We start from the raw sequence: 19,811 nt of genomic DNA on the forward strand, positions 1-19,811 counted from the left end.
AAAAAACTGAGTAAACTGGGGTGTGCTTAATGCCCATTCTGGATATTAACGCAGGTGTTGTAAATTATTCATAAAGTATTTAATGCATGGGAAAATGCCAGTGATGTAACATTAAATGAAAGAAGCAAAACCAAACTGTGCATACAATAATGAGCTATAAAAACACATACATACAAAGATGAGAAAATATACCAAAATTTAAACTGTGGCCATTTGTGGGTGGTAGGGCTGTGTTTTACTTTCTTGTTTTTATATTTTTAAATGTTTCATATTCCCATTTTATTATTATTATTGAAAGGGGGGAAAAAAAGAGAAGGCAAACTGCAAATTCAAAATCTTCTGGTAAAAACTTATGCCGCAATTAAACTGATAAGATTCTGCTTTACTTCTTATTCTAAAAATACTGGACTATGTCAACAAAGATAAGCCTCTTTAAATATTAATATTCACAACCATACAAGCCAAAAGAATTATGCCAATAACTATATAGCTGTATATTTCTACTTTAAGGTTTCTAAAGATACTGGTTTAATCTCTTCTACTTCTGGTACTGTCACACAAAATACATGGTCCCTTCATCTGTGCATCAGATAAGGTCATCATATGGAAAATCTCCATACCAAATTTTACTTTATATCATAAAAATAAGCATGTGTAATTAATCATTTAGCTGTAAGAAATGACACAAATAGGGCAGCATGCAATGTGCACATATATATTTCATGACAACTGAAAAACAGAAAATACTGTTGAGAGAAACTAAAGACCTAAAGAAGCAGACACACTATGTTGATGGGCTGGAAGATGCAATACTGTTATCTGTTATATGTCAACTGTCCCCATATTGAATTAGGTATTCACTAAGTAATTATAGCCAATATCTGATTCCAAAATTTAGATGGAAAAGCAAATGAACCAGAACAGCCAAAAACAATCTGGTTAAAGACCCTGGGGCAAAACACCTGCCTTTACGACTCACTATAGGCTAAGGAATCAAGACAATGTAGTAATGGCAAAAGAATTGAGAATTATACCAAGGTAAAAAGAATGAACAGTCCAGAAATGGACTCGTTTTTATATGGTCAAATGGTTTTCAACAGGATGTCAAAGTAGGTAAGGAGGAAAGGAAAGATTTGTTTTTCTAGAATTACTGAGATACAGTTGACAAAGTAAAAGCATTTTTTAACAAATGATGCTGGAAGAGAGAAACATAGTGGGGGCAGAGAAGCCTTGACTTCTTCATCACACCATAAACAAAAATTAATTCAAAACAGATCACAGACTGAAATGGAAAAGCTAAAATTATAAAGCTCCCGGGAGAAAACATAAGATACCTTTTGCAACTTCAGTGTAGACAAAATTTATCAGGACAGAAAAGAGTAAGCCATAAAAGTAAAAACACTTTGATGAATTCCAATATAAAAACTGCTCTTTGAAAGGCACCATTAAAAAAAATAAAATAAACAGATGGGCACCTGGATAGCTCAGTTGGCTAACCATCTACCTTCAGCTTAATTCATGATCCCAGGGTCCTGGGATCGAGTCCTCCCTGCTCAGCGGGGAGTCTGCTTCTGTCTCTTCCTCTGCCACTCCCCCACAGCTTGTGTGCTCTCTCTCTCTCTCTCAAATAAATAAAATCTTTTAAAAAATAAAACAGGCAAGCCACAGATAAAATACTCACAAATATATCTGATAAGGGACTTGTATTAAGAATATATGAAGACTTGCTACAACTACATAATAAAAAAGACAACCCAGTGTTTTATTTTTTTTTTAATTTTTATTTATTTATGATAGTCACAGAGAGAGAGAGAGAGAGGTAGAGACACAGGCAGAGGGAGAAGCAGGCTCCATGCACCGGGAGCCCGATGTGGGATTCGATCCCGGGTCTCCAGGATCGCGCCCTGGGCCAAAGGCAGGCGCCAAACCGCTGCACCACCCAGGGATCCCGAACCCAATGTTTTAAATGGGGAAAAGAGAAATGCCTGAGTGGCTCAGCAGTTGGGCATCTGCCTTTGGCTCAGGGTGCGATCCTAGAGTCTCGGGATCGAGTCCCATGTCGGGCTTCTTGGGTGGAGCCTGCTTCTCCCTCTGCCTGTGTCTCTGCCTCATTGTCTCTCTCTCACGAATAAATTAAATCTTTAAAAAAAAGAAATGGGCAAAAGACCTGTAGTCACTTCCCAAATGGCTAATATGAGCCTGGAAAATTGCTTGATATTATTAGCAATTAGGGAAATGCAAATTAAAAGTACAATGAGATGCTACTATATATGCATTACAATGGCCAAAATGAAAGACAGTACCAAATACTGTTGAATATATAAAATGATCAAAATTTGCGCTTAAAAAAATTAAAAATAAAAAAAATTAAAAATACACCTACCCTATATAAACCAGCATGTCCTTAAAGGTATTTAACCAAGAGAAATAAAAACATATATCCATGAAGAAACTTGTACACAAATGTCTTACCAGTTTTATTTGTAAGAACCAGAAATGGAAGCAGTCCAAGTATCTATTATCAACAGGTGAATAGACAAGCAACCAACAATATGGAACAATATAAAAAAATCATTATTCTGCTTGAAAATAAGCCAGATGACAGAGATTGCAAACTAACCTATAGTGACAGGTTATCCAGAGTCAGAGGTGAAGGGAGAAATGACTTGCAAAGGGGATGAGGAAACTTTGGGGATTATGGGAAACATGTTTACTATCTTGATTGCAGTGACAGTTTCACGTGTGTATGAAAACTTATAAAATTGTATACCTAAATGTATACAGTTTATTATATGGAGATTATACTTCAATAAAGTAAAAGAGAAATTTTTCACAAAACAAGGGAACCAGAAAACTATAGCAGAATAGAGTTGAGGGTCATGGTTGTGGCTACCCATGCGAGGCAGTGGTACAGGAAAGCAGAGATGGGGGAAGTTCTAACACACCAGTAATTTTTTTTTTCATCTGTGTACTGGTTACACAGGAGTATTCAAGTTGCAAAAGTGTACACTTGTGATAGTATACTTTTCTGTACATTGTTCTTCAATACAAAGTTTTTAGAAGAGGAAATAACATCTACCTATGACCTAATAATTGACTCCTTTATCCAAGAGAAATGAAACATCCACAAAAAAGAACTAAACAAAATATTCATAGAAGTGTCCTTCAAAATGGTCCCAAACTGGAAATGGCCCAGATACCCATCAACAGGAAACTGGATAAACAATGTATGGTATATTCACATATTTATAAAATTGAGTATTACTCCAGAATAAAAAGAAACAAACTACTAATATATGCAGTAATATGGGTGGATCTGAAAACATCATGCTGGGTACAAGAAATCAGGGACAAAGGAGTATTTATGTACAATCAACTTGTAATACAGTTATAGAAACGGCAAAATTTACCTGTGGTTGCAATTGCTTCTAGAATGAGGAGAAGTCAAAAGAGAGTGGGGAAAGATAAAGGGTAGAGTCATGGAAAATGTTCTGTATCTGCTAGAAATGTCAGGGGAAAAATGCTTACTATTGACATTGTAAAATATCTATCAAAACTAGTGAATTACTAAATTAAATGCTTAATGGGTTCCTTTAATTCACCTTGAATAATTCCCCAAAGCATAATGCAAAATCCAAATTTAAGCTTCTGAAAAAAAGCCAGTAATTTCAATTGTGGTGAAGAATACACTTTATTTAGGTCTCACTTTGCTGAAATTCATCTATTTTTCCTCCACGAATATCACTTTCCAATTAGTAAAAAAAATGAGAATGTCTTGCCCTGAGTGCTTTATTTTTAAGATGGCTTCATATAAGAATATTATACACTATGAAATAGAACTTAATCTGAAAGGCTCATTAACAATAGTAAGGTTGTACAGTGGTTTCCAAAATGGAGGTGATTGTACCGGAGGAGGTATGAGTGATGATGATGTATGGTATATAAGACCGTATTAGGAGTTCTTATATTTAATCTGTATTATAATACACATATTTATTTTGAGTATAATATAATGGAATAGAATATACAGGTTCCCTTAACACACAAAATGACACTAACATCTTCTCTATGGTCACCTGTCAGACAATCACACAACTGAAGTATTCTGGTATGAAGCAATTCTAAGTATTCTGAAGAGAGTGACAATATTTGCTAGTTTCTTTTTTCAATAATGAAATAACCCACCTTTTGGTTTTTTTTTTTTTTTTTTTTTTGGTTTTTTTTTTTTTTTTAAGATTTTATTTATTCATTCATGAAACACACACACAGAGAGGCAGAGACATAGGCAGAGGGAGAAGCAGGCTCCTCACAGGGAGCCCAATACAGGACTGGATCTCAGAACCCCAGGACTATGCCCTGAGCCGAAGGCAAGGTGTTCAGCTGGTGAGCCATCCAGGCGTCCCAGAACCCACCTTTTTGGAAGCTGCTACAAGAGACAGGTGTTCCAGAGAAGATAGTTTCAACAGTAAATAATTTCCTTAATAGAAACAATATTTGACGGGGGCGCCTGAGTGGCTCAGTTAAATATCCAAACTCCTGATTTTTGATGCAGGTCATGATTCTAGGGCTGTAACATGAAGCCCGTGTCAGGCTCCACACTTAAGATTCTCTCTCTCCCTCTAACCACTGCCCCCCCCTCGCCTCCCTCTCAAAAAAAGAAGGAAAAAAAAACAAACAGTATTTTGTGGGAAAAGTGTATTATATAATCCTTCATGAAGCATCTGTTTTGATTTCAACAAAACAAAGTTGGGGGCAGGAAAGTAAAGTTTAATTTCAAAAACAACTACTGAAGCAAAAGAGAAGATAAAGTAAGAAGACAGTCAAATGTTACAATATTTTATTGATGTAGTTGAGGAGTGACCATAGCATTTTGTACTAAACAGATTTATCAGTTGTTTCATGGCAAAGTATTTATTTATTTTTTTTAATTCTTTTTTTTTTAATTAATTTTTATTGGTGTTCAATTTACCAACATACAGAAAAACACCCAGTGCTCATCCCGTCAAGTGTCCACCTCAGTGCCCGTCACCCATTCCCCTCCAACACCCGCCCTCCTCCCCTTCCTTCCACCACCCCTAGTTCGTTTCCCCGAGTTAGGAGTCTTTATGTTCTGTCTCCCTTCCTGATATTTCCCAACATTTCTTCTCCCTTCCTTTATATTCCCTTTCACTATTATTTATATTCCCCAAATGAATGAGAACATACACTGTTTGTCCTTCTCCGATTGACTTATTTCACTCAGCATAATACCCTCCAGTTCCATCCACATTGAAGCAAATGGTGGGTATTTGTCGTTTCTAATTGCTGAGTAATATTCCATTGTATACATAAACCACATCTTCTTTATCCATTCATCTTTCGATGGACACCGAGGCTCCTTCCACAGTTTGGCTATTGTGGCCATTGCTGATAGAAACATCGGGATGCAGGTGTCCCGACATTTCATTGCATCTGAATCTTTGGGGTAAATCCCCAACAGTGCAATTGCTGGGTCGTACGACAGGTCTATTTTTAACTCTTTGAGGAACCTCCACACAGTTTTCCAGAGTGGCTGCACCAGTTCACATTCCCACCAACAGTGTAAGAGGGTTCCCTTTACTCCGCATCCTCTCCAACATTTGTTGTTTCCTGCCTTGTTAATTTTCCCCATTCTCACTGGTGTGAGGTGGTATCTCATTGTGGTTTTGATTTGTATTTCCCTGATGGCAAGTGATGCAGAGCATTTTCTCATGTGCATGTTGGCCATGTCCATGTCTTCCTCTGTGAGATTTCTCTTCATGTCTTTTGCCCATTTCATGATTGGATTGTTTGTTTCTTTGGTGTTGAGTTTAATAAGTTCTTTATAGATTTTGGAAACTAGCCCTTTATCTGATATGTCATTTGCAAATATCTTCTCCCATTCTGTAGGTTGTCTTTTAGATTTGTTGACTGTATCCTTTGCTGTGCAAAAGCTTCTTATCTTGATGAAGTCCCAATAGTTCATTTTTGCTTTTGTTTCTTTTGCATGGCAAAGTATTTAAAAAGAGATGTCAAAAACTTAAGAATTTATCTTTTACAAAAAAAGTCTAAATTTGCTGACTTTCTGTGGTAACTATTAGTCTTATGCTACCTAGCCATTGTTTTTAAAAACAAAAAATTGGTTAATCTGTACCTTAAAAATAAATGAGACATTTTAAAACTTGGTAAGAAAATAACTGTATTAAAAAAAAAACACACACAAAAACAATGTGTCATCTTGAACTACTGTACCTGATACTGTAAAATCAGAGAAACCATTTTCAAACTCTAAGTGCTTTCCAAAACAGTTTTCTATGGATTTTGAACACACTGATTAAAAATATATAAATGCAAATCCTCACATTGGTTTGCCTAGAAAAAGCAAACCCTACTAGCCAAATCTGAAAAATTGGTGTATGGAAATTTTTTTTAAAGATTTTATTTATTTATTCACGATATATATATATAGAGAGAGAGAGGCAGAGACACAGGCAGAGGGAGAAGCAGGCTCCACGCAGGGAGCCCGACGTGGGACTTGATCCCGGATCTCCAGGATCGCGCCCTGGGCCAAAGGCCGGCAGCACCAAACTGCTGAGCCACCCAGGGATCCCCGGTGTATGGAAATTAAACAATGATTGTCTCCATTAAGAAAGCATAGCCAAATATGTACTCACTCTTTCCAGGTGTATATCTCTATATGAGCTGCCTTTTAATTAAGACAAACATTAAAACCAAGTACCAAATTAAACAAATTTAAGATCCAGGCTTTGGAATTTATTTCTAAGTAGTAAACCCAAGATTATTCAAACATAATGCAGTATATTCATTGCTCCTGCTTTAAAAAAATATGTATTTATTTTTAAAATTTAGAGTAAACAAAAAGGTTTTTGAGCCATTACTAACATTTATAAAGTACTCCATTCACAGATGAGGGGATCACTGATTCCCTTCACTAGTCTCTATAGTCATTTGTTATAAAATAAAATAAGCCAAATAACCCAAGAAAGAATTAGTCTTTATAAATAAAATTAACATTATTAGATTTTAGTGAATCCTTTCAGGAAATCTAATACCAACTGTAAATAATTCTTCAAATAATAGTTTTCATAAAAACCTTTTTTATTGAATTTCTATTCTATGTAAGGGACTGAGAAGCATTTCAGATGAGTGAAAGGCCCAATACTCCAAAATTCAGGGGGATTTAAGACAGTATACAATTATCTACAACACAAGGCAAAGGAAGTAAAGTCTAGAGAAACGAAGAAGAAAGCAATTAATTTTGCTTGGTGTCTACAGCTTCACAAAAGAGATGGATAAAGCTGGGTCCCAAAAGGTAAGGGTGATTTTGACTAGAAAAATTAGGGAGAAGACAGACTGAGAACCATGGATAAAAGCATTTACAAGTTGGGATAAAGAATATACAGTATTGGGGATCCCTGGGTGGCTCAGCAGTTTGGCGCCTGCCTTCAGCCCAGGGTGTGATCCTGGAGACCCTGCATGGAGCCTGCTTCTCCCTCTGCCTGTGTCTCTGCCTCTCTCTCTGTGTCTCTCATGAATGAATAAATAAAATCTTAAAAAAAAAAAAAAAGAATATACCGTATTTTTCAAGTCAGATTATTAGCTGTTTTGCTGTACTGACTTAGCCAACCCTTTTTTTCACATACCAAACTAAGCAACATGCTTTTACAGGTATTTTCCAAAAAAGCATGTAATTCTTAAGTACAGTTACAAAATTGATTTATTGCAATTCTACAATATTTGGGCCTACTTAATATATTTACAGTTCTAATTTTTTCCAGCTTCATCATTCTTCACCAGGAGGTTTAAATGTTAACTGTCACATAATGACAAGACATCAATTATGAACCTTCCAACCTTGCTTTTCTTCTCATTTAAAAGTATGGCTTACTTGTCCCTTCTTTTCCAAACCTAATCGCTTCACTTGTTTTGTAATCGTAATACCTTGTGCTTCTTCTTGGACTCTGCTCCCTTGATTACATTCTCTAGTGATTCCTTGTATCCCTCACTTAAACTCACAATCTTTCTGTTTTGGAATGAATACCTAGCTCTTTGACTTCTCCATTATGCCTAGCTCTGTCTAAAGCAGAGAAACAATATGTATTTTATTACTAGCAAAATCTATACTGTTTTAAAAGCCAATTTGTAAATCAACAGTGATGCATTTTAAGACATCTGCCTCAACATATGGTAAACTGTATTTTAAAATAACAGCAGAAGCATGGGATGAAGTTTTTAGAGATCATGTAATCTGTGGGTTTTCTAATATTTCCTGACAAAACTTTCCCAGATGAAATCTTTATAGATCATCTCAAATATGGGAAGCTGACAAAAATGTTGCTAATACTATTCTATGTTCAAATATATTAATTTATTACTAACTTGAAGAGACCAATTAAAGATTAAGTATGTCAGTCTTAAAACATTCTAAGCAACCCATTTATTACTATAAAGTTTTATTTTTATTTCACCCAGATAAATAGTTCCAAGTGGGTAGCAGCTTTTGTAGTGTCAGGATATGCTTCAATTAAATTGATTACAAATTTTTTAAACAAGGAATTTTTTTCTTTCAAAATTGGTTTGGAATGTGTTATGATTTTCAATGTGTGTATGTTAACCATGCAACAAAATCTTTATCAACGTTTTGAACAGCTATTGAAAAAAAAAAAAAAACAGTGATTCAGCTATTACTGAAATGGGTTATTAACAGTTTTTCAAAACTTAAATTGGGACAAACAGCTAGAGTGAAACATAACATAATGCTGTCACTGGGCGCTATGAATTCAAGACTAAAGAATTAATCACCAGCCCTCAGATGGAAAACCAGGTGCAGAGCTGACCCTTTCTGGATATAGTAAACAGAAAGAGTGAGGCCATCTTTCAGTTTCTTGCCTCCAAAGATGAACCTCTCTGCTTGTCAGGTGGGGATGGATGCCTTCTTTATCTTGGATCTTAGGATCCACATTTTTTATGTCACTGGGTTCCACCTTCGGAGTGATGGTCTTGTTGGTCAGAGTCTTCATGAAGATCAGCATACGCCCCCTCAGATGCAGGACCAGGTACAGGGTCAACTCTTTCTGGATAATGAAATCAGAAAGAGTGCAGCAACCATCTTCCAGCTGCTTGCTTGCAAAGATGAGCCTTTGCTGTTGTTGTATCTGGCAGGGGTTAATGCCCTTTCCATCTGGATCTTGGCCTTCACATTTTCAATACCCATCACTAGGTTCTATCTCCAGGGTGATGGTCTTGCCAGTCAAGGTCTTCATGAAGATTTGCATTCTAATCTGCTAGTGAATGCAAGGACACTGAATCCAATCATGTGGAGTCACCTCCACGCCCAACAGACACCTGTCAATGCCAACTGCTTCTGAACTAAAATTTATATACGTACATGAGGGTGCCAGAACCATTCAATGGAGAAAGAACAGTCCTTTTAAAAAATGGTGCTGGTAAACTGCATATGCACATGTAAAAGGATGAAATTGGACCCTTGCCTAACACCATACATAAATACGAACTCAAAATGGGTCAAAGACCTAAATGTAAGAGATAAAACTATAAAACTGTTAGGAAAAAAAAAAAAAAAACAGGAGAAAAGCTTCATAACAGTGGATTTCACAATGATTTCTTGGATGTGGCACCAAAAGCATAAGCAGCAAGAAAAAATAAACAGACTTCATTAAAATTAAAAACTCTGTACATCAAAGGATACCATCAACAGAGTAAAAAGGCAATTCATGAAATAGGTGACAATATTTATAAATCATGGATCTGATATGAAATTAATATCCAGGATATATCAGGAATTCCTACACCTCAACAACAAAAACAACTTGATTTTAAAAATGGACAAAAGTGGGACACCTGGGTGATTCAGCGGTTGAACATCTGCCTTCAGCTCAGGACATGATCCTGGCATCCTGGGATGGAGTCTCACATTGTGCTCCCTGCAGGGAGTCTGCTTCTCCCTCTGCCTATGTCTCTGCTTCTCTCTCCCTGTGTCTCTCATGAATGAATGGATAAATAAATAAATAAATAAAATCCTTAAAAAAGAAAAAAAAGAAAAATGGACAAAAGACTTGGATAGACATTTCTACAAAAATCAAAACCCACAAATGGTCAATAAGCAATTGAAAAGATGCTCAATATCACTAATCATTAGAAAAATGTTAAATCAAAACCATAGGAGATGCCACTTCACACTCATTAGGATAGCTATTATAAAATAAAAGAAAACTCAGAAAACAACAAGTGCTGCTGAAGATGTGGAGAAACTGGAACCCTTGTGCCTTGCTACTGGAGTGTAAAATGCTGTAGCTGCTGTGGAAAAGAGTATGGCGGTTCCTCAAAAATCAAACACAGAATTACCATATGATCCAGCAATTCCACTTCTGGGTATACACCCCAAAGAACTGAAAGCAAGGACTCGAACAGGTATGTGTATGACAATGTTCAGAGCAGCAATTATTCACAATAGCCAAAAGGTGAAAACAGTAAGCATCTATCTACAGATGAATAAACATTGTGGTATATACACACAATAGAATAGTTTTCAGTCTTTAGAAAGGAATGAAATTCTGATTCATGCTACAACATGGTTGAACTTTGAAGACTTATGCTAAGTGAAATAAGCCAAATACAAAAGAACAAATATTGCATGATTCCACTTATATGAGATTCTTAGAATTCATAAAAACAGGAAGAAAAGTGATTACCAGGGGCTAGAAGTGGGGGTGGTACAGGGTTATTATTTAATGAGTAATTTCAGTTTGGGATGATGAACAAGTTCTGAAGATAGTGAAGATGGTTGCACAACTCTGTGAATATACTTAATACCACTGAAATGTACACTTAAAAATGATTAAAATGGTAAATTTCAGGTTGTATATTTTACACACAAAAAAAACTTATGTGTGCCATTTATTTTATTATGGTGGCAGCATAAAAATGTGGCTAATACAAGCTTAAAAATTATGCTGCTTGGTTTCAACCCAGCTCTGTCACTTTATAAGCTCTGTAGTTTTGTGCCTGGTCTGCTCAGACAGTAAAACAACCTACTTCATAGAATTATGGCAAGAATTAAGTAAATTTTACACATAAAGCATTTACAACAGGGCATGTCATTTAGTAGTCACTTTTAATTACCACAGGTTTAAAATATATTTTTAATGAGATTTAAGTGAAACATCTACAGAACCTTGAAACTCCTCAAAACTCCAGAGTTCAGTAAAACACTTTGAAAACCAGTGATCTAATCCAAATTTCTCACTTTACAGGTAAAGGAAGAAACCAAGATAAGAGATTTGCCTGAGGTCACATATCTTGTTTTGCTAATATTAACTTTCCTAAAGTAAGAGTCTGGAATTAACAATACTACTGTGACACTGAACTACTTCAGAACCAAGGCAAAGCCAAGAGATTCTATAGAATCTATGAAAGTGTGATGTCATCCACCATGCTAATCTTTATTTTTTGTTAATTTTGTTTTAGAGACAGGTAGTCTACATAGGAGAGGAAGAGAGAAAAACTTTAGCAGGCTCCACGCTCAGAGTGGAGCCAGATCTCACAACCCTACAGTCATGACCTGAGCCGAAATCAAGACTCTAACACTTAACTGAGCAACCCAGGTGCCCCTCACCATGCTAATCTAAAAAATACAGTAATTATTAATGGGGTGAAAACCAAAAGATAGCAAAACCAAAAGAAAAGTCATTCTAATTATTCTCAAAGACATGGTTAAAAAAACCCTCCTCTGAGAATAAAGTGTTAAAATATTAGTGAAAATAAATTATTTGAGGCACACTACTCCACTCCTTTTAGCCAGTTATTACTATATAATCTTAATGAGACCTCTGAGTCTGAAAAATCAGCTGCTTTTTCTACCAAATAGAGCTAATATTCACCATGAGGAGACATCTACAAATAATTCTTTATTAAATTCAAACAGAAGAGAGCGGCAGTCCAAATCACACAAAATGTCTAATCCAAAAAATCATGTATTAAAGCTTTGTAGACATTTTTGTACTTACTTGAATACGGCTAGATCTGGTTTCTGGGAAATTCACAACACAAAAAGCAAAATAACAGAGACAATCTTTGAAGGTCAGACTCAACAAGAGCTAAAAAGCTTTGGAGCGGCTCTATTTTGCCCTTCCTCCATTGGTCTTACTTCCCAACTGGGCTCTCAAACGGTAGTACCAACCTCGGCCTGGAATGTCCTCCCCATCTACATCAGCTGAAATCCTACCCCTCCTTCTTTTAAAATCCTAGCCCATTCATAAAGGTTCCACTTAAATCTCGCAGCTTCTGAGATTTTTCCCTCAGCGCTCCCACTCTAGCATTAATCTCTCTCCTCTCTGCTCCCCTATTTTGTAGCTTTATTCTACATTTTATTATATAATGCATGGATTGCATTACAACTACCTACTTTAACTTCTCCCGCCCCCCCCCCCCCCACCTTACCCCTAGGAAAATCCCAAGAGCAGCTGGCTGGGGGAAGAAAGGAATCAACATTTGCCAACACCTCAGTACCTTGAAAGGTGCTAGGCTTTTTTTTTTTTTTTTAAGATTTCATTTACTTATTCATGAAAGACAGAGAGAGCGAGAGAGAGGGGTAGAGATACAGGCAGAGAGAGAAGCAGGCTCCATGCAAGGGAGCCAAACCCGGGACTCGATCTCCAGTCTTCAGGATCACGCCCTGAGCTGAAGGCGGCGCTAAACCTCTGGGCCACCCGGGCTTCCCAAGCACTTTGCATACATTATCCCATTTAATCTGTGGGACAACCACGGGGGGGGGGGGGGTGGTAAATAGGTGGGGTTATTCCCATTTTACTGATAGGAAAGTACGATTCAGAGTTAATAGCTTAGCTGTCACACTGCTAGCCAATTCCAAGGGTTTCCGGAGCCTCTGGCTTGCCTGGCTTCCACGAGCTCTCTCCAACCACTCCGTGCTGCAGGTCCTGTCCACTTTGTGTCCCTCACTCTGAACGATTCGCTGGATTTAATATTCCTATGAGCTCACCGCCACCTATTATTTATTTATTTTTAATTTTATTTATTTATATTTTATTTATTTATTCGTGAGAGCCACAGAGACACACACAGAGAGAAGCAGAGCCACAGGCAGAGGGAGAAGCAGGCTCCATGCAGGGAGCCCGACGCGGGACTGGATCCCGGGGCCCCAGGGTCACGCCCCGGGCCACCCGGGGATCCAACCCCACCCCCCCTTTTAATAACCCGTTCGCGCCCTATCCCTAGCCCGCTCCCTTCGCGCTTCCCACACAGCAGGGTTTACACACCGACACACGGGCGGCCTCCCACGTCTCCAGGACAGAAGGCTGCAGGCACGTCCACCCTTACCGGGAGGTGAAGTGAAGACCTTGCAGATTTTCCCCAGGTTTCCCCAAGTGCTCTCCTCACAGGATTCAAGACCCCCTCACCGCCCCCCACCCCCACCCCTACACACACCCGCGAGGCAACATTCGCTGCGACGCTTGTGCCCCTCGGAAAAGCTCTGGCTTCCGCGCTCGGAAGCGCCCAGGCTCAGGCGGTTCCCGGCTCGCGCTGCGGGGACGCCCCCCCTACGCCGACCGTCTTAGGACCGAGGCCTCCCGCACCCGCACACCGCCGCCCCTCCCCCGCCCCCCGGGAACTGCAGTTTGGATTTCCGGCGGGAATGCACCCAGCCAAGGGGACTGCGGGCTCAGCGGGCTCAGCACCCGGGGGCAATTACTCAGCCCGCTGAATCACAGAGGACGCGCAAGGCGCCCCGCGTTTCTCCATCTCTGCGCCGGATTCATTTAGGGAAGAGGAGGGGCGGGGGGCGCCGAAGCCCCGGTTGCTGCGGCCAAGCCGGGGGGGGGGGGGGCGGCCGCCGGGTCCAAGCCGAACCGCACCCTCCCCACGCGGGGCCGCACCTCAGCACCTCATTGTCTCGCTCGGGCGCTGCCCCCCGCCGCCGCCGCCGCCGCCCCGCTGGGCGTGGTCCAACCGGCCCCGCGGCGACCCCGCCCCGGCTCGGCCGCCCGCACCGCGCCCGGATGGCGGGGCCCGGAGCCGGGAAAATGGAGGCGGGAGCGGCGGCAGCGCCTCCCGGTCCGCGCCCGGCCGGCCTCCCCGCCCGCCGCGAGGGCGAGGCTGAGCACTCACCGCGGCTGCTGCTCGATGGTCCGGCGGCCGCCGCTCCGCTGCTCCCGCCGCCGCCGCCACCGCCTCCTCAGGCGCGGCGCTCCTTCCCCGGAGACGCCGCGAGCGCCCGCAGCTCCCGCGCCGCGCGCAGCGTGACTGACTGACTGACTGACCGACGGGCGGCGGCGGCGGCGGCGGGGGCGGGGCGGGGCGCGCGGGCGGGCGGGGCGGCCGCAGCGCCCAGCGGGGGCCGATCCCAGGGCGGCCGCGTCCGGCCGAGACGCAGAAGGCGGAGCTGAGGGCCGGGCGGCCGACGGCCCGACTGCCTCGCGCCCGGCCGCTCGCTGCCCCCGCCCGCCGCCAGCCACTCACTTCCGGCGCCGCCGGCCGCGCCCGCCCCTCCCGCGCCCCCCGCGCGCCCCCCGCGCGCGCCGCTCGCCCTCCCCGCGGGCGCCGGACCGCACCCAGCCGGGCTGCCCGCGGCGCTGCGCCCGCCCCGCGCGCGCCTGCGGACCGCCTCCCGGAGCCGGTGAATCAGGGAATGAATGAGCGAGGCGGCAGCACCCCGGTGCCGGCCCACCCCCGGCTCGCCTTCCGCTGGACGCGGGCCCGGTGGCCTCCGGCCCTGGGCGTGGGACTCATGGAGCCCCGAGCGGACCCGGCGGGGCCCGTGAGCCTGCACCTACAGCTCACCCACGGCTCAGGCCCCCCAGCCACACCTCCGATGCCTCGGGCGCTTAAAGGACCCTGCTCGTTGCAGTCTGAGGCTTGTGGTCGTTGCAGTCTGAGGCTTTTTTTTTTTTTTTTTTTTTTTTTTTTTTAAGGAAAACCCATTTTGCCCGACAACTTTTCTGTATTTTCATGCACGAAAAGCTTTTGGAAATTGCGCAGTTCCGTTATCATTGATTACTTTTGACCTTTAAAATTTGCCTACTTTGCATTCTTTTTTTTTTTTTTTAAAGATTCTATTTATTTATTTGTTCTTGAGAGACAGAGACACAGGCAGAGGGAGAAGCAGGTTCCACGCAGGGAGCCCAATGCGGGACTCGATCCTGGGATGACGCCCTGGGGTGAAGGCGGGCGCTAAACCTCTGAGCCAGCGGGGCTTCTTAATTCCTATCACCTCCTTGCTGAAATTGTGTAGGGATAAAGAGCTGGCATTTTCCCTTGATCACCAAGCTCTCAATTCCTCAGATACTCCTTATTGTGATGCAGGCTGGACTTAGACTTTTAATCTTCAAGTTTTATATCATTATTTTGACCTCCTGAAGTTGATCAAAGGAAGGAAGAAGTAGAATTAAGTCATTTTTTTTGCCTGGCTACATGGAAAGTTCTGATGACAGCATTAAAACAACTGACCAGGGGCGCCTGGGTGGCTCAGTGGTGGAGCATGTGCCTTTGGCTCAGGTCATGATCCCGGGGTCCTGGGATCGAGGCCCACATCGCATCACACGGTTCCCCACGGAGTCTGCTTCACCTTCTGCTTATATCTCAGCCTCTGTGTGTGTCTATCATGAATAAATAAATAAAATCTTAAAAAAAAAAAACTGACCAATCGGAAGTGTGATCTGGAATCTGTTTCCGTGAACATTCCTTTATCACGTCTGCCCATCTGCTTGCCGAGTATCTGCAACTTGAATTTTCACAGATAAAGAATTGACTGTACATTTCTGACACTTGGACTCCCTGAACCAGAGTGTTCATTTCTCTGTCCTGGGGCCATATCCTCGTTTGGTTAATTGCATCCCCTTTTCTCAGATATTTTTGAGGACTTCCAAATGGTTCCAGTCTTTTTGCTCGATCTGTTCTGAACTGGTACACAATACTTTCAAACTGGTATCTAGGACCATATGACATAGTTAACTAGCTAGCTGCTTTTCATACTTGAGATATTTGTGCTTTGGAGATATAACTGGGCTTTTGCATTTTAAGTTTTGTAGGTGCTTTATTTTTTTATTTTTCATTTTTTTTGTAGGTGCTTTAATATTTGTGTGTAGAATGCTGTAATCTCATAAATGAAGATGGTACTGCTGACCAATTCCTTGCCTTCTGTTCCTTTCTTGTGGAATTCATCATTTATTACCTCTAATTATTTCAGTAAGTCATGATCTTCCCTAATGAATGTAATACAACAGTTTATTCTTGTATCTTCCATACTAGCATAGTACCTTCCACAGTAAATATTTTTATTTTATTTTATTTATTTTATTAATTTATTTTTTTTTAAAGATTTTTTTAATTTACTCATGAGAGACACACACACACACAGAGGCAGAGACACAGGCAGAGGGAGAAGCAGGGAGCCCAACGTGGGACTCGATCCTGGATCTCCAGGATCATGCCCTGGGCTGAAGGCAGTGCTAAACTGCTGAGCCACCCAGGCTGTCCTACAATAAATATTTTTAAGTTAACAAATGCAAACATTTTGATAAGTGATAATTCAAATCTGTCTATAGCCTTCCAAACATTTCCATGACCAGGTTTGTTGAGATTGTATACACCTGAGTGCCAGACCTAATAAATTTCTATTGTCATCAAATGCTATTACCAGGCTGAGTGATACTACAGAAGGAAGATACTCCTCTTGTTTAACTTCCTTTAAAAAATAGATCATTGAATGCTTTTTAAATAGCTTTTAATTAATTATCTTTCCTCTCGGGGCTTACGTTGGTCAAGGTTAATAAGAAAGAAAAACAAAACAAAACAAAAGTCACTTTTGTCCATAGAGGAGAGTAAGCAAGTTCTTATCATTTCCTTTAAATCATGAAACTACACATTCATTCAACAAGGGTTTGTTGAGCTCTAAGGCCTAGTAACACAAAGGCAAAAAAGACATGGCAAGGTGGTTCCTGCCTTCAGCAAGCACAAAGTCTGAGTGGCTAAAGGATGCGAGGAAGTCACTATTGCAGAGTACATTCCTAGCTCAGCAAAGTCTTCTAATGGAGGGGATTATTATTATTATTTTTAAAGATTTTATTTATTTATTTTAGAGAGGGGGTCAGAGCAGAGGGAGTGTGAGAGAGAGAATTCCAAACAGACTATCTGCTGAGTGTGGAGCCTGATGCGGGGCTCAATGTCATGAGACTGAGATTATGACCTGAGCCAAAATGAAGAGTCCATCGCTTAACCAACTGAGCTACTCAGGTGCTGCTGGATGGGATTCTTGCGCTGAATGTTCAGTGACAGAGAAGAACTAACCTGATGAGAAGGGAGGGAACCAGCATTTCAGACAAAGGCAACAATACCTATGCAAGAATGGAGGTGCCAAATAGCACAATGCTTTAGAGGATCGGCAGGCAGTTCCATTTTGTCAGGGTAGGCACAGAAAAGGGTCAAAGAGGTGGGACAAAAAAGTAGAAGGACTTCTTTTAAAAAGGGGGTGGTGGGTGGGGCTCATGTACTAAACCAAGGAGTTTGAACTTGATACTCTAGCCAATATTAATAAATAATAAAATCTTTGGAGATTTTAAGTCCCAAAACAATTAAGTTTGAATTTTTGGGACCAGACAGACCAAACTGGGGCAGGAGTAAATTAGGAGGAGGTGGTAACACCGGGATGAGATATGCTATAGGTGAAGTGGGCAGGGGGGGCTAGATGGGAGAAATATTAAGGAGGTGGACTCCATAGGAACTTGATGTATAATTGGACATGAGGGAATGAATGACAAGGAGAGAGCTAGGATGGCCCTCAGGATTTTGGTTTGGGAGACAGACTGAAATGTCGTGGTCATTTCTGTGAAGTAGAGATTTCAGATGGAGGAGCAGGTTTCTGGAGAAAACTATAGCTCCAAGAAGAGTGACTTGCCTAAGTTAAGTAGCTATTATTAGAAGACACTGGACAAGAATCCATATCTTCTGACCCTACTCACATGCTCTTTCTACTACATAATGTTTTATGAGCTATGAACTCTTTCTAGCACTTTCAGCAAATCATAGAAAAATGTTATAAAGGGATGATGGGATATATCCTTTTAATTGAGGTTTCAAATCAGTAATTTCTAAAGCTATGCTAATTTTTAATGATTACCACTTTACATAAGGTGGAGAGATTTGTACATTGGAAAAGTGGGACCAATTATTACCTGAGTATGATCTCTCTGATAATTTAGCAGGAGCCTTGTAAAATTAAATCGCCTAACTAAATAGGACATCCATCTAGTTGCCTTTGCCCCGAGGTATCTTTAAATAAAACAAACTTTCAGGAATGAATAGAAACATAAAAACTCTCCCCAGAAATCTAAGTGTTGATTTTTTTCCCCCTTCCTGTTGAAGGAAGGATAGGTTCTAAAATGAACTGAGACTATGAAAATCCACACCAGGTTTTGACTTCCTCTCTGGCACAATTCCCTTGATTCTGAAGACTCTAATAGCTAATGGATGGGAAGATTTTCATATCCTAAATTCATAGTCCTTTTCTCCAGAGGAGAAGTTTTAGTACTTCCTATTCTTAGAAAAATGAGACAAATTGTTTATTCTCAAGAGACTTCTTGGGACAATAGGATATTTTCTTTTTAAAAGTAGCTTTTATACACATTACCTTTGAAACTAGTCATCTCTGTCTTATGTTTCAGTAATTCGAACAAAGTATTATATTCATTTTTAGTAGGCACACCAAAGACAAACCCATTTAGTATAAATGTGTTGAGTTAATGAATAATTATTTACTTTTAAAAATCTGTAATCATAAGTAGTGAAAAGAGCACTACTTATTTATCAATTTATCAAAACTATTTCTTTAGTGTCCACTGTGTCTCCAGCTCTGTTGTATTACTTTAAGGAGTACTAGAAAAATACATGAAATAGTCTCTGATTTTCAAAAATGATCTTACCCATTCTTGGAAAGGATGGGGAAAAACACACTCTCATATCCTGCAGATGGAAATATAAATCGTTAAAAAAAAAAAGATACAACCTTATCTTGGAGGGCAGTTTAACAATAAACATTAAACATTAAAATACCTTAAACTATGCATCTCTTTGATCAAGCAATTTCTCTTTTATAAATTTATTCTAAGAAGTGAACAAAACATTATCTAGGATATTGTGGGATGATGGCAAATACTTGGAAATTCCCTAAATGTCCAGGAATCAGATTAAGAAAATGATGATGTCTAGAAGAATGGTTTTTGATATGAAAAGATATGTACATGTTTATAAAAAAATTACAAACATGCACAATATGAATTCATGAGAAAACATATTACATAGGAAAAATCTAGAAGAGAATACAACAAGAAAGCAAACATATTTATTGCAGAGTGGCATGATTATGGTGCTTTCTGTTATTTCTTTAAGATTTTGTATTCTGTAATTGGCAATTAAAATGAATGAACCAAGTTAATATTTATGAAGATAAAGAAACCTTTAAAAATGTTGAGGAAAATAACACACAGAGTATATATTATTTAATAGAAAATAAAGTTGATTTTATTTAAAAAAGGATCTCTGCATTCAAGAAACTGTTGGTGAGACAAGAACATACAAAATAACCAGAGAACAACAGTTCTAATACAGACTGTAAATACATCTAGTTACTCTCACCCTGAGGTATCTTTAAATACAGTAGGAATTAAGTGAAGAGAAAAATTGAGTGGGGTTGAAGCATGTTGAGATGACTTCATCGAAGAAGTGAGATTTAGTTGACATTTGGAATCTGAATGCCAAGGGGA

At 40.2% G+C, this 19,811-nt stretch overlaps 1 protein-coding gene across 8 annotated transcripts in view; it reads right to left on the reverse strand.

Moving 5' to 3' along the window:
• Window positions 1-14,322, reverse strand: part of RAPH1 (Ras association (RalGDS/AF-6) and pleckstrin homology domains 1) — a 111,796-nt gene extending 97,474 nt beyond the window's left edge. For 4 of the 8 annotated variants that reach the window (XR_005985051.1, XM_041737424.1, XM_041737423.1 and 1 more), the window contains exon 1: window positions 14,164-14,322. The gene's annotated coding sequence lies outside the window, so the exon portion shown is untranslated. The remainder of the gene's footprint in view (window positions 1-14,163) is intronic. The other 4 variants (XM_041737428.1, XM_041737429.1, XM_041737426.1 and 1 more) reach the window with 3 other exon arrangements.
• Window positions 14,323-19,811: the final 5,489 nt, after the last annotated feature.

The sequence above is a fragment of the Vulpes lagopus genome, chromosome 22 (assembly GCF_018345385.1).
Source record: "Vulpes lagopus strain Blue_001 chromosome 22, ASM1834538v1, whole genome shotgun sequence".
NCBI classification, from domain to species: domain Eukaryota; kingdom Metazoa; phylum Chordata; class Mammalia; order Carnivora; family Canidae; genus Vulpes; species Vulpes lagopus.